Source organism: Astyanax mexicanus, chromosome 8 (assembly GCF_023375975.1).
Source record: "Astyanax mexicanus isolate ESR-SI-001 chromosome 8, AstMex3_surface, whole genome shotgun sequence".
NCBI classification, from domain to species: Eukaryota; Metazoa; Chordata; class Actinopteri; order Characiformes; family Acestrorhamphidae; genus Astyanax; species Astyanax mexicanus.
The window spans coordinates 48,543,879-48,566,390 of NC_064415.1; the positions used below are offsets into that span (position 1 = coordinate 48,543,879).

The following is a 22,512-nucleotide window of genomic DNA, read 5'->3' on the forward strand; positions in this document are numbered from 1 at the left end:
ACCTAAGCTTAAAAAAAAACTAAACTGTAATTCTTCAAATGAGCGCTGTATTTTAATCTACACAGATTTCTCTCCTGAAAACTGTTTATTTGGGTCAGTAAAGCCCTTCTATTTATTTACAGTAAGATTAAATTTCCAGATTTCCACTAGGGCTGGGTGCAGCAGCATTAGCATTAGCTAGTAAATGGCTAGTAATAGTAAACTCATACATAACACCCAGTTTACATGCAGTGAGGAATCTGATAACGAAAGCTGGGTGTTACCTCAGTAATTAGATTCCTTCATCAAAATTTATAGACCTTTATTATCGGAATTAACTCTTGAAATCTGAAATGTGATTATTCAGGTGCATAAAAGAACACACTCAGTGAAAAAAAGAGTTTACTTTTTACAGGATTTTGAAGAATTTCTATTGATCCATGCATCTTAAAACACATTATGTCACAAAGTGAAGGGAAAAAAATGAGAAAACAGGGTTTTGAACAGAAACGATATATAAGTATAAAATTAAACACTAAGTAAATAGAAAAAAATAATGAAAAACAAAAGCCTCTGATGGGATCTATGGATAAAATATTAATATTTTTAGGCAGTATTCTAAAAACGAAAAGAAGAAAGGATGATTTAGTTTATGCTGCTTGCTCTCATACTGCCCCCCTTCCCCCCATGTGAGGCGAAACACAACCTCGACAGCTCCTCTGAGAGTCAAATTCATTAAGACTAAAGCCAGCATCCAATCAAACGTCATCCCTGACGCGGCTCCAACACACATTCGATTCCCTCCCATCAGGGACAGCAGTGATGCCCCTCACTCCATTATACGCTCTGCGGGGGGCGGAAAAATTAATGAGGAGGGCTGATTTGATTTTGATCAGATTTCTCTCGGATGCCACTCGATTCGCTACAGATCTGCATCCGAGGCTCATTGAGGGAGAAGTTTGGGTTACGTCACGTAAAAATTACCCGTGTCAGATCACATGACCTGCTGAACTACAGTTAAAGAGACAGATACACTATATTAGTAAAAAGTATTTGCTCACCCTTTCAAATCATTAAATTAAGGTGTTTCAATCACTTGCATGGTAACAGCTGTATAAAACCAGGCACTTTGGCAAACAGACTGCTTCTACAAACACTCTCAGGAGTTCAGTGAACTCCAGCGTGGTAGTATGATAGGATGCAGCACCTGTGCAAAAGGTGAAACTTCCTCACTACTAAATACTCCAAAGCCAACTGTCAGTGCTATTATAACATTGTGAAAGAGACTGGTAGAAGCATAGACTGTGTATAGCTGGACAGAGCATCGTCTCTCAAAAGTGAAGCCACCACAGGTCGGGCACCCCCTGCTGTTCGGTTGCAGAAAGCTGCGTAACCCCCCCATCCCCATAGGTTTCAATGGCAAAACAGACAACTTTCAATCACGTTTTTTTCTAATATACTGTAATTCTACCTCCATTATTTAAATGCAACAGCTAGTGTATCTAGGGCTGGGCGATATGGAAAAAAATCTTATTACGATATAGTTTTTCATATCAGCCGATATCGATATGTATCACGATATAAATCAAATCACTTTCTGTTACACTTAAAGGTTTCTATTTTTACTCAGAAGTGACAGAATAAGGGAGTTATGGACAAAATCACTAGCAGGCTCAGAGCCTTGTGGACAGACACTAGGATGTTAACATCTTGCCAGGTGGGTACAGCTTTTAAATTAATTTTAAAAAGGGGACAAATATATAAACTAAAAAATATGTAAGACCCTTTACATTATATGTCTGTTTAATTTAAATTGCAATAACACTTTATTTATTTTTATAAAATTATATTTAATCAAAAGATCATTCCCCTCCCTGAATGCAGGCAACTACATAAAGCAAAATACAAGAGTATATCACAGTGTTCATTTTGACAGGTGATTTTGATACAGTCTTAGTCTTTTCACTAAAATGTATAATAGTTTTAGTTACATTTTAGTCTATCGGATATTATTAGTTTTAGTCAGATTTCAGTCTAGTTTAATTTTGGTCATATAAAAAGTATGTATTACATATGTTTTACTGTTTTTCTATTTTCTATTTGTTGTAATTTTAGATAATTTACTGCTTATGTTTTTTTTTAAATAAGAGCCTTTAGTTTTTTTTTCATTTAAATTAAGCTAACATTTAAATATTTAAAAAAAAAAGTGGCCTATAATGGAGGTGGGAGGAATAAAGTCAAGTTTCTGAAATGATCCACTTCTACTGCAGTACAGATTTATACTAACATTACTGGCTTTCAGTAGACTAGACTTACATTACTTAAGTGTATTTAAAACTCCAGTTCAGTAACAGCAATGTTTAGCTCAGTTCAAATACAGCTAGACAGATTATATAATCTTCTGTATTTAGTAAAATATCCAGCATAACAGACTCTCTATCTGTTAAAAACTATAAAACACAAAGACAGAGGAGAATGCTGCCCTCAGGGTTTTCTAACAGAAACAGTGAGAGTTAGGAAAAAAGATGGAAAGTGCTTCCTTTCTGTGTGTTTATATACTAACCCCTCACTCGTGCTGAAGTTAACCTTAATTTACACGAAACGTGGATTAACACGGCTAACGTGCGTTACCCATTAGTTTATTAGAATGTAAAAAGCAGTGAAAGCATCTTAGCTAATGATGACAGATTGCACAGATCCCTTTTACACCTAAACATCGCTAACTTTAAACTGGAGACAAGCTAATCTAACTAGCAGCAAACAGAGCAGCGTTTACCTGCCTTCAGAAATCTGAACAAGCTCACCTCTCTAAATATCTTGGAGACGCATGCCTCATATTTAAAAGGTGAGTTTTCCAGTGTAGCGCCGCTGAATAGTATAAATGAAGTTTATCCAGTAAATGGGAGAGAAGGAGCCGCTATGTGAGGAGTTCAGAGTGGAGGGGCTCGGGGGGTGGGGCGGAGGGGGATGGTGGAGAGGGGAGGGGAGGGGTTGTACTGGGCTGAGCAGCAGTTCAGCGTGCTGCCTGATCTCGTGCTGCGCCTTTTCACAACGCTACTTAAACGGGAAATAGAAAATTTAGTTTATCGAATTTCTCGCCCCGACTTATCGCGATATATAGTTTCCTCGATAACTATCGATATCGTTTTATCGCCCAGCACTAAGTGTATCCTCTGCTTATATTGTTAAATCTTTATATCCCCACAGAATTCGGTTTTTAAAACGTTATTTAGCTCTATTCAAAAATGTGTGGTTATTGTAAAAGGGCTGGTTATGGGCGGGACCACTAACAGACCGTCAGCTCCGCTCCACTCCACTCTGCAGTCTGTGACCGCGAGGAAGCCCTCAGGGGCGGGGTTATTTGGTTGTCAGGAGAACAGTACAGTATGTTGGTACATGACTGCATTGTGCCGAGTGTAAAGTTTGGTAGAGGGGGGATTATTGTGGGGTTGTTTTCCATGAGTTTTGCTCAGCCCTTAGTTTATGTGAAAAGAACTCTTAATACTTAGCATATCATGAGATTTTGGAAAATTTCATGCTCCCAACTAGGGCTGCACGATATATTGTTTAAGCATTGACACTGTGATGTGCAAATGCACAATAGTCACATTGCAGGACAAGTAATGCCATTTAATGCAATTAAATCAAACACGTCATGTTGCAGTGTTTTGATTCTTGACACAAGAAGTAGATACACAGCGCTGTCTCTGTGTCTGTGTAAGTGACAGGCTGCTGCTGCCTGAGAAGTGTGAGGGGGAGGTGGAGCATGAGGGGGACGAGGGACATGAGGTAACCACATGGCCTCTATCCACATGGTTATGGTTAACACTATTATTTACCTTTTAAAAAGCCATTTAAATGCCTGATAAAAGGGCTCATTACTTGCTTTGCTATTTTCTTTGGGTTTTGAGTGCTCTGTGCTGACTTAGCTCTTGAACGGTCCGGACGCGAGACAGCATGAGGTTGGTGGGTGTGGCTGGTGACGTCATGGACCCTGCATTGTTTAATATTGCAATATAAATTGCCAAACGAAAGAAATTTTTCCAATATCGTTCAACCCTACTCCCATCTTTTTAAATAGTTTAGGGATGACCCCTTCCTGACTGGCCTGTACAGAGTCCTGATCTCAACCAGAATGAACATCTTTGGAATAAATTAGATCGGAGACTGTGAGCCTCAGATTGATTAAAACAATTCCCATAAACACACTTCTAAACCTTGTGGAAATCCTTCCTAGATAAGTTGAAGCAGTTTTAGCTTCAGTAAATAGTGGGTCAACATTAGGTGATAAAAGTTCATATGCTTGGAAGGCAGAAAATTGAATACCTTTATACTATTTGCAATATAGTGGAATTGATCTGTGAGGACAAGAAACTGTAAGAGCAGTGTAAGCAACAGAGGCATGATGGGTAATTTATCAGTTAAAGTTAAATTAACAAGCCTGTAAGGTCTGACCTGCCCAGACTCCTACTACTGCTGACTGTGCCAATACTGAGTTAGTGTGTGAGTGTGTGTGTGTGAGTGAGAGAGAGCTCACAGATGGATAGGCCTAAAGCCAAGTTCTGATACTCACTGCCATTTACCCTTGAAGTCAACTCCACAGAGAATTCCCACACGTCTCATCATTTCTTCCTTAAAGAGAATGTTTTATGTAGAACACACTTTTTCAGAGCTTCTGCTTCTGTTCTGCAGAGCCTACAAACACTGGCACACATGATGCAAAATGTGTACCCATTTCAGACAGTGGTTCATTTTGTATTGTGTTCAAACTTCAGCCACTAGATGGCAGTGTTGTACTCTGTTAAAAGACAGTATTAATCTGTAAACTAATGACAAAGAGAGCCAATCTGCTTGCTGCTATTCCTGATCACAGTGGAGGGTCAGCGTGTTATTGAGGAAGCCCTAATTCAATGAGGAGATCTGTGCAAGCACAATAGCCATGTTAAACCAAAAAATATTGTTTTTTTAGCATTACTGGAATATAATAAATTATGATAAACAGTTAGAGAGGTTATTAAATCAGGAGATGGTTATTGGTCGAAATGCAACTGATATTTTTCTAATGCTCGACATGGCATCTGTTCGCAGATGAAGTCCTGCCCTTCAACAAATAAGAGCAAATTAGCTTGCTGCTTTTGCTGAAAGTGGGCAAGTACCAAGGCATCACTCAGCACGTGGAGAGCTGTGCAAGCGTACAAAACCAAAATATTACGTTTTTGTGGATTATGGTGCCAAATGCTACAAGCTTTCATTACGCATATATTACATTTTATGAGTAATTAAAAAATGGCTGCTCGGCCATGGAGTGGGGGAAGAGCAACGGTCGAGTGTCGCCAACAGTCTGATGTTAAATTAAGTTTAAGGGTTAACTTCATCCAGCACTCAGTGCTGTATCTTTATAACTACGGCTGCATCTCTGAAAACATTTTGTCCTTTGAGTTTTAGAGCTGTAAGTGCTGCAGTGCTGTTAGCCAATCAAAGGCGATATATTTGCATGTATGAATATTCAAGAGCAAGAGCCAAATCCTGTCTTTCTTCACAAAAAAAGCAGCTCACAGGGCATTCATTCATACTACAGCCCACAACTAGACATTTTAAAATGAATGAGAAAAACGATGGAATGACACATTTAACTTAATGAACAAACGAAATGCAGGTCAAATCTACTGTACATTCGTTCTCAGAAGGCCCGTCCTGAGGTAGTAGATCTGAAAGGGTGTGTAGTGGTATCAGAGGTACTGTAGAAGAGTACGCACTTTTCCACCGAATTTATTTCTAATATACTTTAGGAAAGCTGGAGTAAATTAGATAGCAATAAAGTTGTGCACTGCAATAGACAACCATAGCAAATAAAAAGTACACATGTAAAAGTGCATCTCAACATAACTTATGAGCGTAACAGTTTCTAACAGAAGACTTGTAAAATTTAATACTTTAGTGTAAAGTCTCTGCCTTCTCAAAACATAACTCAAACAAAAAGAAGTAGAGTTGCCCTTCATTAGATACAGTGTTGGAATAATTTATGAACTCTGAAGATACAGATCTAAATCCGTGCAGTACACACACTCATTACTATCAATAAACATCTAAACTGTGTAACGATACAAAATCCTATTAAAAAAACACAACGTTTTTTCATTTACATATGCAAAGAAAAAACTGACAAATAAAAAAGACAAACACAGGTTGAGATATTTAACTAAACAGTGTTTTCTTTTTTTCTTTTTTTCTCTTTTTCATCCAAAATCCAACAGTTTCTCTGCAGAACTACACTGTCTACAGGAGAAATGACCTGGGAAAAAAAGTCCCAATATTTTTACATGGTTACTGTAAAGATTCCGACAATAACTGGCAACCTGATTGCAATTAAAAACTATGAACATATGCACATCATACCTGTCAAGTTTTAGATTTAAAAATAAGGGATATTTTCCTCTGTACGCTTAAAGCCGTCCCACCAGCCCAACGAAGGTTCAGTATCTCTTACATTTTAAAACAGGTTTACAAAAAATCTAAAATAACCACATGTGAACCACTTACACACTACAATTAGATTATCAGAATCTGAACATGTTGTGGACATTCCTACATATGTCATTCTTTTAATACAGCCAAATTTTTTAAAAATTTAGATTTCATGTCTTTTTTGTAATAAATGCACTCTTTTATATGATATATTTTTTATTTATTTAATGGATTTAAAATTGAACAAAGGGTGCACAAATTCTGCAAAATGACTGTTTGTGACCTAAACATAGTATCATGAGCTTTTACTAAAAGGACATGGACCAGATATGTTCCATCAGTAAAAATTAGTCATAAGTGGCCTACACAATTAATCATTTTTAATTAATACTTCTTTCTTTTGATCACTCCACCTCTGATCAGTTCAGTTAATTTCGGTCCTCTCCACATTTCTAGTTAAACTGAGTCACAAGCTGTATTTTTTTTATTTTAAAAGGTTTAATCTGTGTGTTTTATTTCGGAGACGAGTATTTTTAAGCAGCTATCAGAAAAATCTCATCACAGTTTACATGATTAGCCTACCGTTACCTTTCTTTTAGAAAAATCGCTGTGTATCCAGATATGTTTTAACATCAGCAGCTCCGACTAGCTGCCTGTGGCTTCCCCACACTGACCCTCCTTTGCAAGCTGATTGGCTGTTTCTCCTGAAAGGCGGGACTTTCTCCTTGAACCGGCTCCACGATTGGTTAAGAGACACAGAGCGGTCAGTGCCCTGTCTCCTCAATAATATATATTTTTTTATTTTAATAAAATACGGGAAATTTACGGGAAAATACTAATACGGGAGGACGGCGGGAAAGAGGAGTAAAATACGGTAGTTTCCCGGCCAAAACGGGAGACTTGACAGGTATGGCACATTAACAAACAAATTAAGAGTGCAGAGCTAGCGCTGCATCTAGCAGCTAATGCTAATACTGCTCCAGCCTCGGCACTGGAGAACTAAACTGAAACTCCTGTTTAACGCTGTACTTCATAAGAGTGCTTTTACTGCTCCTTACAACCTGACTGATAGAAGTTTGACTTACTAAAGTTACTGCATCATTAATTCTCATATTTTGAATATTTTATCCTCTTCAGTAACACAGATATTGTAGAGGATTGTCCTGTAATGTATTGAGTATCACAGTATTGTGATATTATCGTGAGATGCACTGGGATTCCTAGGTGGGCATTAAAACCAACATTCAGATCCTGTACCTGAAGCAATTTCGCTCATGCAGGTTACTTCTGTCCTTTTCTTCTGTAATTGAATTGGTTAGCTCAGGACCATGGGCGGGCGGGCGTGCGGGTCAAACGCGGGCTCTTCCTACATGAAGGTGAGGAGCTGGCTGTGGGTCAGTGGCACGGCTCGTCTGATCACTGGGAGAATGTGGAGTAGCAGGATGGCAGCAGGTGAGGAGAGGAGAGGCCAGTGTCACTGGCCTCTGACCACCACCTCATTACAGGGTTACCCACCTCACACAGAGCGCCAGTACTGCTCATCTCACGCTGGCACACTTCCCACACACACACACACCTGCCAGCGCTGCCGACCTCACAATTACCCAACCATGACCAAGCAACAGTACATCTACTGTAACTGTAGAATAACCCTTATTAATATACAGAAATAAAAGCAATCTAAAGGGGAATCCGCATGGTGCCGGTGCTGGTGCCAAGTTCCCACCTGGTTCTTTATGTTTCCACCGCAAAATCACAGGTTCTGGGCCAGAAAAGCCGGTTCCGTTCTGGCCCCACAATCTTGCTGGTCTGGAACCAGCGAACCTGTGACACATGCGGCCAAAGGGCGGGCGCTGAAGCGTCTCCAGGGCAAACCTCATTGCCATTCTCAGCTAAGAGCAGCAGAAGCAGCTAAATGAATCAAATTGAATCAACAGTGCTCCACCGAGAAGAGCAGCAGAGGTTTTAAAAAGAGCTCTGGTTCCGCTGTGTTGTTTTCAAATTGCCTCCCGACTTCTGTTTACGCCCACAATCACATACGCAGTGAGTGACTCCTTAGAGCAGAGGGAACACGGGCCGGTTCTTAAAAGGCTCACAGGTTCCCAGGAACCGGCTCTGGCTCCGGCACCAGCACTTTGTTGGTGGAAAAGAGGGATCATTCTGCTGTGGGATTCACCTGCACTCGAAGACAGTTGGATTCTGGCAGGAAGGTAGAATTAGGCACCTTAAAAGTGTCTTCTCTCAGAACTGACACCATTTTACCAACCAATCAGTATAGGGAAGTATAGGGAGACTCCGCCCATGTAGGTAATGACGAAAGAATGTAGTGAAGTACTTTAGTGCTCTTAATCACTAAACTGAAGTGTGAAACCAAAACTTACTGGACTAAAAATGTATGGTATACAAATTGTAACAAACCAAAATAGAAACAAACCATAGTTCGGATCTGGCGAGGTGTGAAAATGCCCTTAGACTAGGCTTTGATGGTAATACTGTATACTTCATAGAGATTCATTCTTCAATGGGAAAATGGGAAAAAAAACACTACCACCATAGTTGTAAGTTTCATAACTGTCTGAACTGTTTGATAATGGTAATGTTCTCTGTTCATGTCCAAGGCAAAGCCACTGGACCTGCATATTAGGGGTGTAACGGTATATATGTATTCTGTATGAATCGTCTCGGTTCGCACAAATGCACGCAGAATACAAGGATGCAGGCAGTCTACAGGACAATTGTGGAACCAATGAATGTATTGCGGAGTGTTGCACCTGGAAAGTGTAGCTGTAGCACTGTTGCTATTAGCAAGTCGCTCCTGACTTAGCCCATAGCCTGACCTGAGAAGTTTAGCTCTGAGCACATGGGCTGATGATGGCGACTGGAAACACAAGCAGAGAGTGCGCACAGAAACACAGAAAATTTAAACTACCCACACACCATCGCTGCACTGAAATCATGCTCTGCCATGAAATGAATGATCGCCTGTCGCTTTCCAGTGTGAACGCAGGGTTAAGCGCTCTTACTGTCTCTCTTTTTTTCTCTCTCTCTCTCTCTCTCTCATTTGTGCTGTCTTTCTCTCGCTGTCTCTCTCTCTCAGTCTCTGAGAAATTATAAAGCACAAAATGACCTAAACATCACTACACTATTTCAGCATTTTAAAAAATCTTGAATATAATTTAATTTTGACAATCTAATGCTGATATTTCTTAAAAAGAACTCAAACACTCAATCTAGTAATATGCTTCGAAAAAAATATTTGTAGTTTAAGCAGTTAAAGTAATGCTGTTGTTTTTGTTCTTAATAAAGCGCCACAATCAGGCTCGTTTGTTTGTTTCAACAAGATCCAAAAGATGGAGTCTCTCATGATGACAGCAGGAGAGAATCCTGGTTTAGAACATTTAATAATGAAAGTGATCGAGCCCTGTTACAACATTCCATCCCAAAAAACAAAACATGATTATAATAAAGTTCCAATGCTATTATAAAGTTGGTGAGGTTGAGGCTATACAGAATGCCCAGCCTCTATTTTTTCCACAAACTGTACCGAAAACCGTGGGGTTTATACCCAGGTGTGAACCGCAGTGTTAATTGTCTGTACCATTACACTCCTGCTGCATATAGGAGTTGTGTGATATTTGAGTCTTATTTACCTGTAACACGGCTACAATCATGGTGGTTTAGCGGTGATTAACCTGTTAACTACAGTAATCTAGCTATCTAGCTAAAACTTCACTCTCTCAGAAACCAGTTTTTATCATGAGTGATTAAGTTAGTAAATCAGAAACAGCTGTACTGAGCTGTCTGATACTCTGTGTATCTGTCCTGGAGGCTAGCTTAGCAAGTGATCTTCAGAACCAAACACCATGGATTTATAAATGGATTTTCAGTGTGTGCAGTGAAGTGTTCACTAGGGCCCAATTCTAACTCACCTGTTGGTCCTACCACTTAGTCCTACCCCTCTGTTTTGCGTTATTACACCTATGGGTAGGGTCCTGATTTTTGAAAGCCTGGAAGGGCAGGGGGAGTGTTAGGGCTGTATGACACTTTAAACTGAGATTTTTCTGAGAAACTCTTAAAACAGAGGGCTGTGAGAATTCTCAGGTAAGATTGTGGCACAAACAAAAAATTTGAGAAAATTTGAACCATACAATTTTTAAATCATAAAGTTTATTATTTTTCTTATTGAAAAATAACGATAACCACAAAATTACCATAATGTTTAATGTGTGCTAGGTGCATTGGAACTAGGGCTGTGAATCTTTGGGAATCCCACAATTTGATTCAGAATCGATTCTTGGGGTCACGATTAGATTTTTTTCAGATTCTTTCAAATAGTGCTGGCCGATAAAACAATAATGATAGTTATTGAGGAAAATATATATTGCAATAAATATGATAAGCCGGACGATAGGATTCGATAAACTTTATTTTCTATTTCCCGTTTAAGTAGAACTGCTGAAGGCCAGAAATCTTTAAGTGTAACAGAAAGTGATTTGATTTATATCGTGATACATAGCGATATCGGCTGATATAGAAAACTGTATCGTGATAAGATTTTTTTTCCATATCGCCCAGCTCTACTTTCAAATCGGTTGGATTTCTTTTTCTTCATCCTCCATACTTTAGCGGCGCAACAACAAACACCGTAACATGACACTACACGCCCCTCTGTAGCCTAATAGCTCAAAAACTAAGAGAGCAAAAACTTCTGCTGTCTCGCGACACTCACCTACTGTCTCGCGGAGCTTTTTAACTGTCCCGCGGGACTCCGCGAGACTTGAAAATGAGAATTGATTCTGAATTGTTCAATTTTTCAAACGCGATTCGAGCTCGAATCGATTTTTTTACTGCACCACTAATTGGAACGGTTGACTGTTATCTAGGTTCTTTTCAGTCAGTGTTGCACCTGTGTTAGTAAATAGTAACACACCAGAAATTTACCTGAACACACCTCATTCCAGACTACTTCGCCCATCAGCATAGATATATTTCTAAACTCCAACACTATTTTAACAATGCAGGAGTGAAAAGAGACTGTTATAAGGGGGTAAGATAGCAATAGGCATCGCGATAGGGCCCTTAATGTTAAAAGGAAGTACCCGTGAATTCAATCTAGCCTAGATATTGATGTCTCGCTAAATAAAAAATGAAAACAACAAAATGAAATGAAAAACAAAAATCTTGACAGGATTGTGTCCTCCAGACTGAGAAACTGCTTAGATACAGCCATAAGCCAGTCTCTAATCCCTTTTATGGAGTTGTATTTCTTGCTAATATTTTGTAATGTTTGCCTTCAGAATGCCCACAACTCAATCTGAGTCTCACGCGAGACTCTGGCACAGGCCGTAAACAGCTTTTCATTCCCCGCTTCCATAAAACAAACAGCTTTTAGTCAACTCATCTCTGTGAAGCGAGAGAAAACAAAAGCACTCCCGGCCAGCTGCACCAAACCACTTAGCATTTTAAAAACCGTCCCAGAGACTGAAGGACAAAAGAGAAATTCCACCCATCACAGGCCTGCAGCTAATTTCACAACAGCACAACAACTTCACACAGGCTTCCTCCAAAACAGCGCTTAATAAATCACTGACATGTCAATCACACCACACACCACACACTGTATTCTGGACTGCTCTGCCTGCACAGTGGTACTAACTGTACTTTAAACTTACTGTAGATAAAAAAATAAATAGAATTTAGGATAGCATAAAATTTCAAAATGTACCACAAATGTTTAGCTATTCTCACCTGTAGAAAGTACAAATGGAAGGCATGACAAAAATGAGCATAGGGGCGCCGAGTGGTCCAGCAGTCTAAAGAGCTGCCACTATGAGCTGGAGGTCGCAGGTTCGAACCCCTGCTTTACCATCAAGCTGCCAGTGCTCAGAGGGAGCAAAATAGGCCCTGCTCCCTCCGGGTGGGTAGATGGCGCTCTCTCCCCACATCACTCCTAGGGCGTCTGTGAGCTGATGTATCAGAACCGAGTCAATGCTGCATCAGCAGCAGCTCGAAAAGCAGCGGTGGCTGACTTCACATGTATCGGAGGAAGCATGTGCTGGTCTTCACCCTCCTGGTGTGGGGGAGTCCTAATGAGTGGGTTGGGTAATTGGCATGTAAATTGGGGAGAAAATGAAAAATAAAGATCATTACCAATCGACTAACTGAATAAATATTCGTCAGATTAGTCAATTACTAAAATAGTCATTAGTTGCAGATGACGGATGATAGGGGTGGGAATCGTTTACTATCTCACGATTCGATTCGATTCCGATTTTGGGGGCCACGATTCGATTCAAAATCGATTTTTGATTCAAAACGATTTGAATTATAAAAATTTCTGCTTCTGGCTTATGAATCTTATTGAAAAAAATAAGATTCATAATATACACTGGTCCTGGAGCAGGTAATGTGTTACAAAAACAATAAAATGTGCAGGAATGTGGGTCCTCAGTGACAGAGGAATCACTGGGATATCACAATGACGTTAATGAACAATAAATAAATAATAAATAACACTGCTTTATTACCAGGCTACTAGCGGTGGTGTGTAGGTGACGCTGCTGGGCTGATGTGATGATAGCAGTGGAGCGCTAAAGTTCAGGAGCAGCTGCTGATTAACTAGTTAATTTAAGGTCGTTGTATTTCTTCAGAAAGGGGGCAGGAGGTGGAGAAATTAATTCATATGGTCCATTCCTTAATTCCTCTGTGATGAGGAGCTGAAATTAGCTCTGATTAGCTTATTGTATTTTTCCGTTCCGCCTTAAATGCTGCAGCCCGCTGCCACCTGTAGCGTTATTTAAGGTGGAACTGGAAAGTTAGCTAGTTAGCTAGCTAACAGTTACTGAAACTAACTACTAGCGATCTTTTTTATGCTTGTTATGAAGCATTCTGCCATAAAACATTGAAACTACACGTTAATCTAATGTAATATAGTGCTTGTTCTGCCATCTTACCGGTGATTCTCAAACACCTACGCTCTGTGTGTGTCTGGAAGATCTCCGTTTGAAAGGACAAGCGCTATCCCCAGGGTTGCCAGGTCCAACAAAAATACCCAGCCCAAAATCAGTCTAAAACCCGCCCCTCAGAATCGATTTTGGGACATTTTAAATCGATTCTGAATCGTAGTAAATGAGAATCAAGATTCTTATGTGAATCGATTTTTTGGCACACCTCTAACGGATGATGAGTGATGATGAATGACTGATGGTCAATTACTAAGCACAAAAGCCTGTGACTGGCTCCAAGTGCAACCGAAATCCGGATATTTTTAAAAACGTTTTTGTCTCTGTTTTTACAAATATTTGTCCATACACACATTGGAAGTCATTTTTGTGAAGCTCTGTTTTCACTGACCTAAGATGCCACTTTAGTGTAGACAACAGAACAAAGCACAGACAAACTTTCACTTTCAAAAAAAAAAATCCAGATTCGTGTGACTAGAGTCTCTGACTAGATAAAGATGCATTTGACTACTAAGTGGGTTAACTCAGGGGGTTAAAACCGTATCAGGAAACAAATCCAGACCTCAGGTGTAGTGGAGGGGATTTAAATTTGTTTAAACTGTGTCTTGGTTGTGTCCACACTTACACTTTTATGTGGTTTGGCCTTAAAATTTGACAAAAAAAAAAACAATCAATCATAATGTTGTGATATTGTTTGAAAGCACTCTTTTTTTGTATGTATTTTGCTGTTAGTGGTATTTACTTTAAATGTTTTGTTTGAAGTTCATATCCAAGCACTAAATATGCTGCATTTTAGTTTTGTGGAAGATTTGTGTTGAAACATTACTTTTTATATTTTGTTTCACTACTGTACAAAATCTAGATCTTCTACTGAATATATTAAACTGTTATATTTGTTATAACTGTTATAAAATTTGAATACTAATTTTGTTGCAGTAGTTGAAATGTATTCTTGAAATGAATGCAAAAAATTAAATGCTGTTCGATCATTTCACCAAAAATATTAATGCAGAAATAATAACCAAAATACTCTAAAATATCGCCATATAATTTTAGAACTACATCACCCAACCCTATTGTAAAGTTTACTGCTGTGTGTACTGTATAAAACAACCCCAATACACACCTTCTGAATTTGACCCCATTCATTACTTTTACGTGTGCATCAGTCTGGTTCTTAGTGTTAGGTAATTGCTGTTCTGGAGTTTGCAGGATTTCTGCTGTTTGTGTCCTGTGTGTGACGTGCAGTGTGGGAAGATTCTCCTGTGAGTCTGGCCTCTATCTTGTCATCATTTTGAGATTAGGCTATCTGCAGTGACACGGCAGGGTTTCTGTTTGGTGCAAACAGGGATATTCGGCGGTGAGAGACAGGCTGGGAGATATGCTGAAATGGGTCGCTTTCAATTGCTAGACATGAATGCAGAGGCTCAAAGGTGGTATTTTACATTCGAAATATAACCTCTTAAGTCATAGGTTTAGGCTAATCTTCACAAGAGTTTATACCCAATTTTCCTCAAGCGTGAGCTTTCTGACAAACGTCAGAGTTTCAGACACATACAGCAGCCTTTTCAAACTTCCCGAGAACATTAAAATGTAAACCGCGCCTCAAACGACATCCACCCCGCCAGCCGGGCGCTGCTTAATCAAAATCTTTTCAGGCAGGCAGGCAAATCGCTCAAATAGCATAACCTACTTCTAAACACTCAGCCCTTATTATGTTAAAGACTTGGACAGACGAGCTTTGGTGGCTTTCCTCCAGGCCTGAAAGAGCCGGCGCTCCACTGACTCCAGCCCTGCCTGGACACAGCCTCGGCCTGCATCGCTTCCAGCTGATCTGACCATCCAGAGCCAACAGCCAACAGCCCTGCCTCAGCTGAAGCCCTCACAACTACCACAGGCCAAGGCTTCTGGGCCCACTTAGACACCATTACCCCCACTGCCACGCTTTCAGCAACCACTGCCATGGATTAACCAAACACAGCAACACATTAACCCCACCTTCCACTCCTTAACCAACCACTGCCACGCATTAGTCCCACCTGCAAAGTTTTAACCAACCAATGACAAGCTTTAACCAACCACTGCCACGCATTAGTCCCACCTGCAAAGCTTTAACCAACCACTGACAAGCATTAACCAACCACTGCCACACTTCTCTCAGCAACCACTGCCAAACACAGCCACGCTTTATTCCCACCTACCACTCCTTAACCAACCACTACCATGCTTTAGCCCCTCCTGCCACTCCTTAACCAACCATTGCCACACTTTGACCAACCCCTGCCACGTTTTAGCAACCACTGTTCTGCCCAAACACAGCCACAAATTAAGCCCACCTGCCACTCCTTAACCAACCACTGCCTGCCACACCTTACCACGCTTCTCTCAGCAACCACTGCCCTGCTTTAACCAAACACTGCCACTCTAACTACCACTGCAACATTTTAACCAACCACTGCCATACTTTATCCAACCACTACCACACTTCTCTCAGCAACCACCGCTACGCTTTAGAACCAAGTGCCATAGTTTAACCAATCACTGCCATACTTTAACCAACTACTACCAGGATTCTCTCAGCAACCACTGCCACATTTTAGCGCCAACTGCCACTCTGTCCTTCCATTGTCATGTTGTGCCCTCAACTGCCACACTGTGCACCCAACTGCCACACTTTAAGCAAATACTGCCAACCCTACTGCAATGATTAACCCCCTCTGCCACACTTGGCCCCAACTGACACGCTTTAACCATCCAACAACACGCTTTGCACCCACATCCATGATTTAAACAACAATGCAACTTGTAAATAAGGTCACAACCTGGAACGCCGTGCCTTAGCTTGGGCTTACATAATAAACCATGCTGGGAACTCTTGAACCTTCATGACAACAGAGCCAGAAAATATTCAGACAAGGCTACGCTAGTGAACAAAGCTGACCACCAAGGGCAACCTCTGTTTTTCAGGTCTCAGTGACAGTGCCAGGATATGTTGTCATGGAAACAATATTGGCCTGTCCCTCTATTCCACATCTGTATGATGACCAGTCCAGAGCTACAGGACTCGCCTTTAATCCCCAGATTTCCCTTCAAATGCACAGCTAAAGAAGAGGCAAAACACTGAGACGGATGAAAGAGCTTCCAATTAGGCCAGTTCCATTTTGCATTTATACTCTTCCCCTTGTTTTTGAGTGTCAGGAATAGAGATATACAATTGGCTGTTTCCCAGCTTAAAACTAATATTCAACCTGACCTGGTCCTGCAACAAATGTAGAAACACAGGGCATCTCATTATACAATATAATCACAACGCATCACCCACATAAATGATATCATGATATTGTGATTCTGTGATACTCAATATACAGTTGCAAGAAAAAGTATGTGAACCTTTTGGGATTACTTGGAGTTCTGATTTTCATCTAAGTCACAACAATAGACAAACACAGTCTGCTTAAACTAAAACCACACAAAAATTATAATGTTTGCATGGTTTCATTGAACGCAACATGTTAACATTCACAGTGAGGGTGAAAAAAGTATGTGAAACCCGAGGCTAATGACTTTTCTAAAGACCTACTTGGAACCAGGATGTTATGAGACTGGATGTGTTGGTTAAAACTGCCCTGCACTGTTCTTAAGAAGCATTGGTTGATGTGAATCATGCCTCTCAGCACAAAAGAGCTCTCAGATGATCTACGTTCAAGAATTGTTGATTGTTGCATGAAGCTGGAAAGGGTTCAAAAATAAATCTCTCTAAAAGCCTGGATGTTTGTGTGTGCAAGATAAGACAGATGGTCTAAAAACGGAGAGAGTTCAGCACTGTTGCTACTCTCCCTAGGCGTGGTTGTCCTGTAAAGGTGACTGCAAGACACAGCGCAGAATGATCAATGAGGTGAGGAAGAATCCTAGAGTATCAGCTGAAGATTTACAGAAATCTCTGGCACATGCTGATATTTTTACTGACAAATTTACAAAAGGAAAACATTAAACAAGAATGGAGTTCATGGGAGGATGCCACGGAGGAAGCCACTGCTGTCCAAAAAACATTGCTGCACAATGATTTTCCACAGTACTACTGGCTAAATATACTGTGGACTGATGAAACCAAAATTGAGTTGTTTGGAATAAACACACAATGCACAGCACACCATCATCAAACCTCATCCAAACTGTGAAATATGGTGGAGGGAGCATCATGGTTTGGGGCTGATTTGCTGCCTCAGGACCTGGATGGATTGCAGTCATCAACTGAAAAATTAATTCCCAAGTTAACCAAGCCATTTTGCAGGACAACTTAAGACCATCTGTTCGCCACCTAAAGCTCAACAGAGGATGGATGATGCAACCGGACAACGACCCAAAACATAGAAATAAACCAACAACCCAACAGCTTCAACAGTAGAAAATACGTCCTGACCTCAACTCAATTGAGATGCTGTGGCATCATGACCTCAAGAGAGCGATTCACACCAGATATCCCAAGAATATTATAGCTGAACTGAAACAGTTTAGTGAAGAGGAATTATCCAAAATTCCTCCTGACTGTTGTGCAGGTCTGATCTGCAACTACAGGAAATGTTTGGGTGAGGTTTTGGCTGCCAAAGGAGAGTCAACCAGTTATTAAATGTAAAGGTTCACATATTTTCCCCCCTCATTGTGAATGTTAACATGTTGTGTTCAATAAAACCATGCAAATATATATATATATATATATATATATATATATATATATATATATATATATATATATATATATATATATATATATATATATTGTGTGGTATTAGTTTTAGCAGACTCTGTTTGTCTATTGTTGTGACTTAGATGAAGATCAAAACACATTTAACGACCAATTTATGCAGAAATCCAAGTAATCCCAAAGGGTTCACATACTTTTTCTTGCAACTGTATGAACACGACAATTATCTACGATACGATACGATACTTCACACTAGGCCTGGACAATAATTCGATATCGGTATTTATCGCGATAAGAAATGTTTCAATAACGGTGATATCACTTTTGTGGTATATCGATATGTATTATGTACAGAATCTGTCACGGACAGGCGTTTTTTACTGGCGTCAGCTCGCCGCAGAGCCAAACACATTCAGCCCCCATAGCTGTGCTACCTCAGTGCGTGATGACGCAATCACACAGGCACGTAGCCAGATAGGCTAGGCTAGGCTAGGTTAAAATGGCTAGGCTAGGTTAGGTTCAGGTCCGCTCCGCTACGCATCTAAAATGTCTCGAAACGGAGCCGGGACGAGCGGATCCAAGGCTAGGGTAGACTCGGTTCGGTCAGCCGCTGTTTCGCTCGCCCATTCGCGCGTCCGCTCGCTCATCCGCGGCTCCGCTCGCTCATCCGCACCTCCGCTCGCTCATCCGCGGGTCCGCTCGCCCATCCGCGGCTCCGCTCGCCCAGCCGCGGGTCCGCTCGCTCATCCGCGGCTCCGCTCGCCCAGCCGCGGGTCCGCTCGCTTGCCGCTTTGCTGCAAATTGTGCCGGTGAGTGGAGCCGACAAGCAGCGTAACGTTAATACATCTAATCTGTTCCACCACCTCAAGCATCTTCACTACATACAATATTTTCCTTATACTGACTGAAGCACTTTAATAGATTATGTTGAAACTAAGTTATTTAAAGTTTATGAATCCTTTAGGTTTGTTTATTTGCCGTTGATATCATGTTGAATACCTCTTGTATTCTGGCTGAAGCACTTTAATAGATTATGTTGTCACTAAGTTATTTATAGTTGAAAAATCCTATAGGTTTGTTTATTTGACGGGAAAATCTTGTTGCTTTTATGTATATAAAGGCTTCTTGTATTATATATCCTAGTTAAAACACTTTTGTTTTAATCTGTTAAATTTGTTTACAATGAATAAGAAGCTCTGCCTCTGTTGTCATTTAAAGTTATTTTTATTTGTAATAGTTATATAGGCTTATGTTTGACAGGGATGTCATGTTATTATTTTGCTATATGCAAATAAAATTGAGCATTGATTTATTTCGACTACTTTTATTTCTAAAGTATTAAAGTTTTTGTGAAAGGAGGTTTCAAAGACTTAAAAAACATTTTCATACAGTAGTAGGTACAGATTTCCATTAGATAGATTGATACAAAAAGTGCAAATACACAGTTAAATAATAATTTGCAGTGCAAGCTGCAGAGATTGCAGGGATTCTTTTTCTGAGGCCTTCAAAGTATTTATCGATATCGAAATTATATCGTATCGACCGAAATTTAAGGAATATATCGTGATATAAATTTTGGCCATATCGTCCAGCACTACTTCACACCATCTTTGTTACTAAAGGAAAAAAAATACTCTGAAATAAGTAAATACCAGAAATTATGGATTTACTGGTGTCAGTTGCACAGAATTTACAAACAATATTTTTCACAACAGAATGAAATTATTCATTTGATTAGCACCACCATGTGAAGTAATGAAGCAGTAAGTTTAGTAAGTCATATTGGGGGGCGAGTCTTAAGGAGTTTAGTGTGCCTATGTTCAACACGTATCAATAATGTATCGCAAACAAAAAACACATGATATATCGCAACATGGATACTTTCTGACACCCCTACTAGAAGCTAGGTAATTGTTTGTGCTTACAGTTAATCATTCAGCTTTGAATAACACACATCATATTTTAAATCTTACTTATTTTATAGAAATAGCACATTGTTACAGTATTGGTACTGCAATCAACATGGCATCATGCCATTTCTATTAGTTCATTATTTTTCTTTGGCTTGTGTTGTTTGGAAGCATTTTTGCACTAATGAGTATGTTTACTATGACTAGGGACATTATAACTAACAAACAATCAGTTTTGATTTCAGGTTGACTTTAAGAACAACCGTCATCTTCCCCAAATGCTTCTGGAATTATGGGATTGCTTTGGATTGTGACTGGATGTGGCATGGCATCTGGGGCAGTCCCACACTCCACCTGCCTGCAGCAGCACAGCAGAGAAAGCAGGTTTAAGTTCACTTTCCTGCCCTACACACATAAATGAAACACAATAAAGCATTTAGCATCACTAACGGCTTTGTATCTGTTCAATATCTCTTCTCAAACAGTTCTCCAGTTGTAAAATACAGGCTGTACACAGCTAGGAAAGTAATGTTAGCTGAGCTAAGTTAGCTTTAGCATATGTTTGTTTACTAAGGCCAACTGTCTCTCTCTCTCTCTCTGTAAATTTCACTCAAATATGACTTAAGCAACACTGCTGAAGTACATTTATTATTACAATACCACTAATGCGGTACATGAGGTGATGTTTTTCTTTTAACTTTTAAAAGGAAGACAAAAGAAGGTTTTGATGTGCTGTGCTGGGTCAGACTGTGTTGGATTGTGCTGTGTTGTGGTGTGTTCGGACGTGTTGTGCTAGGGTGAGTGCTGTGTGGAACTGTGCAATGTTTAACTGTACAGTTTTGAGCTGTTATGTGCTGTGCTGGGTTGTGCTATGTTATACTATACTGTTGTGGGCTGCTTTGTGCTGTGCTGGGTTTGGTTATGTGCTGAGCTGGGCTCTGCTGTGTTATACTGTACTATTGTGGGCTGTGGTGCGCTGTGTTGGATTTTGTGTAGTGTTGTGCTGTACTGTTTTGGGCTGTGCTAGGTTTGGTTATGTGCTGTGCTGGGTTGTGCTGTGTTATACCCTACTGTTTTGGGCTGTTATGTGCTGTGCTAGGTTTGGTTATGTGCTGTGTCGGGTTGTGTAGTATTATACTGTGCTTTATGTGCTGTGCTGTGTTATGGGCTGTTATGTGCTGTGATGGGTTGTGCTGTGTTATATACTGTACCGTTATGTGCTGCGCTGGGTTGTGCTGTGTTATACTTTACTGTTGTGAGCGGTTATGTGCTGTGCTGGGTTGTGCTGTGTTATACTTTACTTTTGTGTGCTGTGCTGTGCTTGGTTGTGCTGTGTTATATACTGTGCTGTTATGTGCTGTGCTGGGTTGTGCTGTTATATTGTATTGTTGTGGGCTGTTATGTGCTGTGCTGGGCTTGGTTATGTGCTGTTATTTGCTGTGCTTGGTTATGTCCTGTGCTGTATACTGTACTGTTGTGGGCTGTTTTGTGCTGGGTTGTGCTGTGCTGTCTGATGCTATTCCAGTTTTTAGCTCAGTTGAGTGGGAACAGTGTAAATGATTCCAGAGCTACTGTAAAAATCAGGAGTTAAAGCTGCTGAACGCTGATATTATTATTATTATTATTATTATTATTATTATTATTATTATTATTAATAGCAGTGTCTCTGTGCTGTGTTATGGTGTAGAGTATCTCTGAGAGCCTGAATCAAGATGGCAGTACAGAGCTTTAAATACAAAGGAAATAAACAGAGAGGGAAAGACAGAGCAGCATTTCCCCGCTGGGTCGGAACCGCTGAGCTCCTCTTACCTTCCCGCGGAACCGAGCCCGGACTCTCCCTCTAGCGCTGCATCCCTTTGTTTCTGCTCTTCATCCCGCGGCTGAGCGGCGCTGCTCCCGCCGGGGTTCAGTGAGGAGCTGCCCGGTAATCAGAGCTCCATCCGCAGCGGCGGGCTGGAGGAGACACAACACCGAGTCTGCTGCTGATCTGCGGCGGGGAGGGGATGCTCGGTTGCCGGGCAGCCGCCGCGGATTCCTCTGTGTCAGAACGGCGTTACTTCATCTCCTGAAGAGCTGAACGGCGGACGGGCAGGACGGATGCGGGAGTCTCCACACCTCCATGCTGCTGCTCAGCGGCTCCTCACTGCGGGACTAAGGGCCGAACATCCCCGCCTGTCTGCTCGTAATCCAACGCCTTTCTCCTCGCGCGGAGGGAGCCTACGGGCTACGGATAAACAGCGCGGAGCAGGTTCATCAGCAGCATCCAGTACGGAGGGTCAGAGGGCTCAAACGGCGCTGCGCTGATCCGCCGCTAGAGGGCGCGCCGGCCGCTGACCCGCACACCCCCAGACCCCCACCCCCTCTCTCTGACAGCAGCAGCAGCAGTAGCACCAGACCAGCCCCAGACTCACTATACAAACAATGTATACTACTGCATATCAAAAAAATTACAATATCATTAAAAAAAAATACCCCTGCCCTACATTTTATATCT

General features: G+C 40.8%; 1 protein-coding gene across 1 annotated transcript in view; it reads right to left on the minus strand.

Moving 5' to 3' along the window:
- Positions 1 to 22,354, minus strand: part of b4galt2 (UDP-Gal:betaGlcNAc beta 1,4- galactosyltransferase, polypeptide 2) — a 263,725-nt gene extending 241,371 nt beyond the window's left edge. Inside the window, exon 1 of the mRNA XM_007229297.4 lies at positions 21,828 to 22,354. The gene's annotated coding sequence lies outside the window, so the exon portion shown is untranslated. The remainder of the gene's footprint in view (positions 1 to 21,827) is intronic.
- Between the last annotated feature and the right edge of the window lie 158 nt (positions 22,355 to 22,512).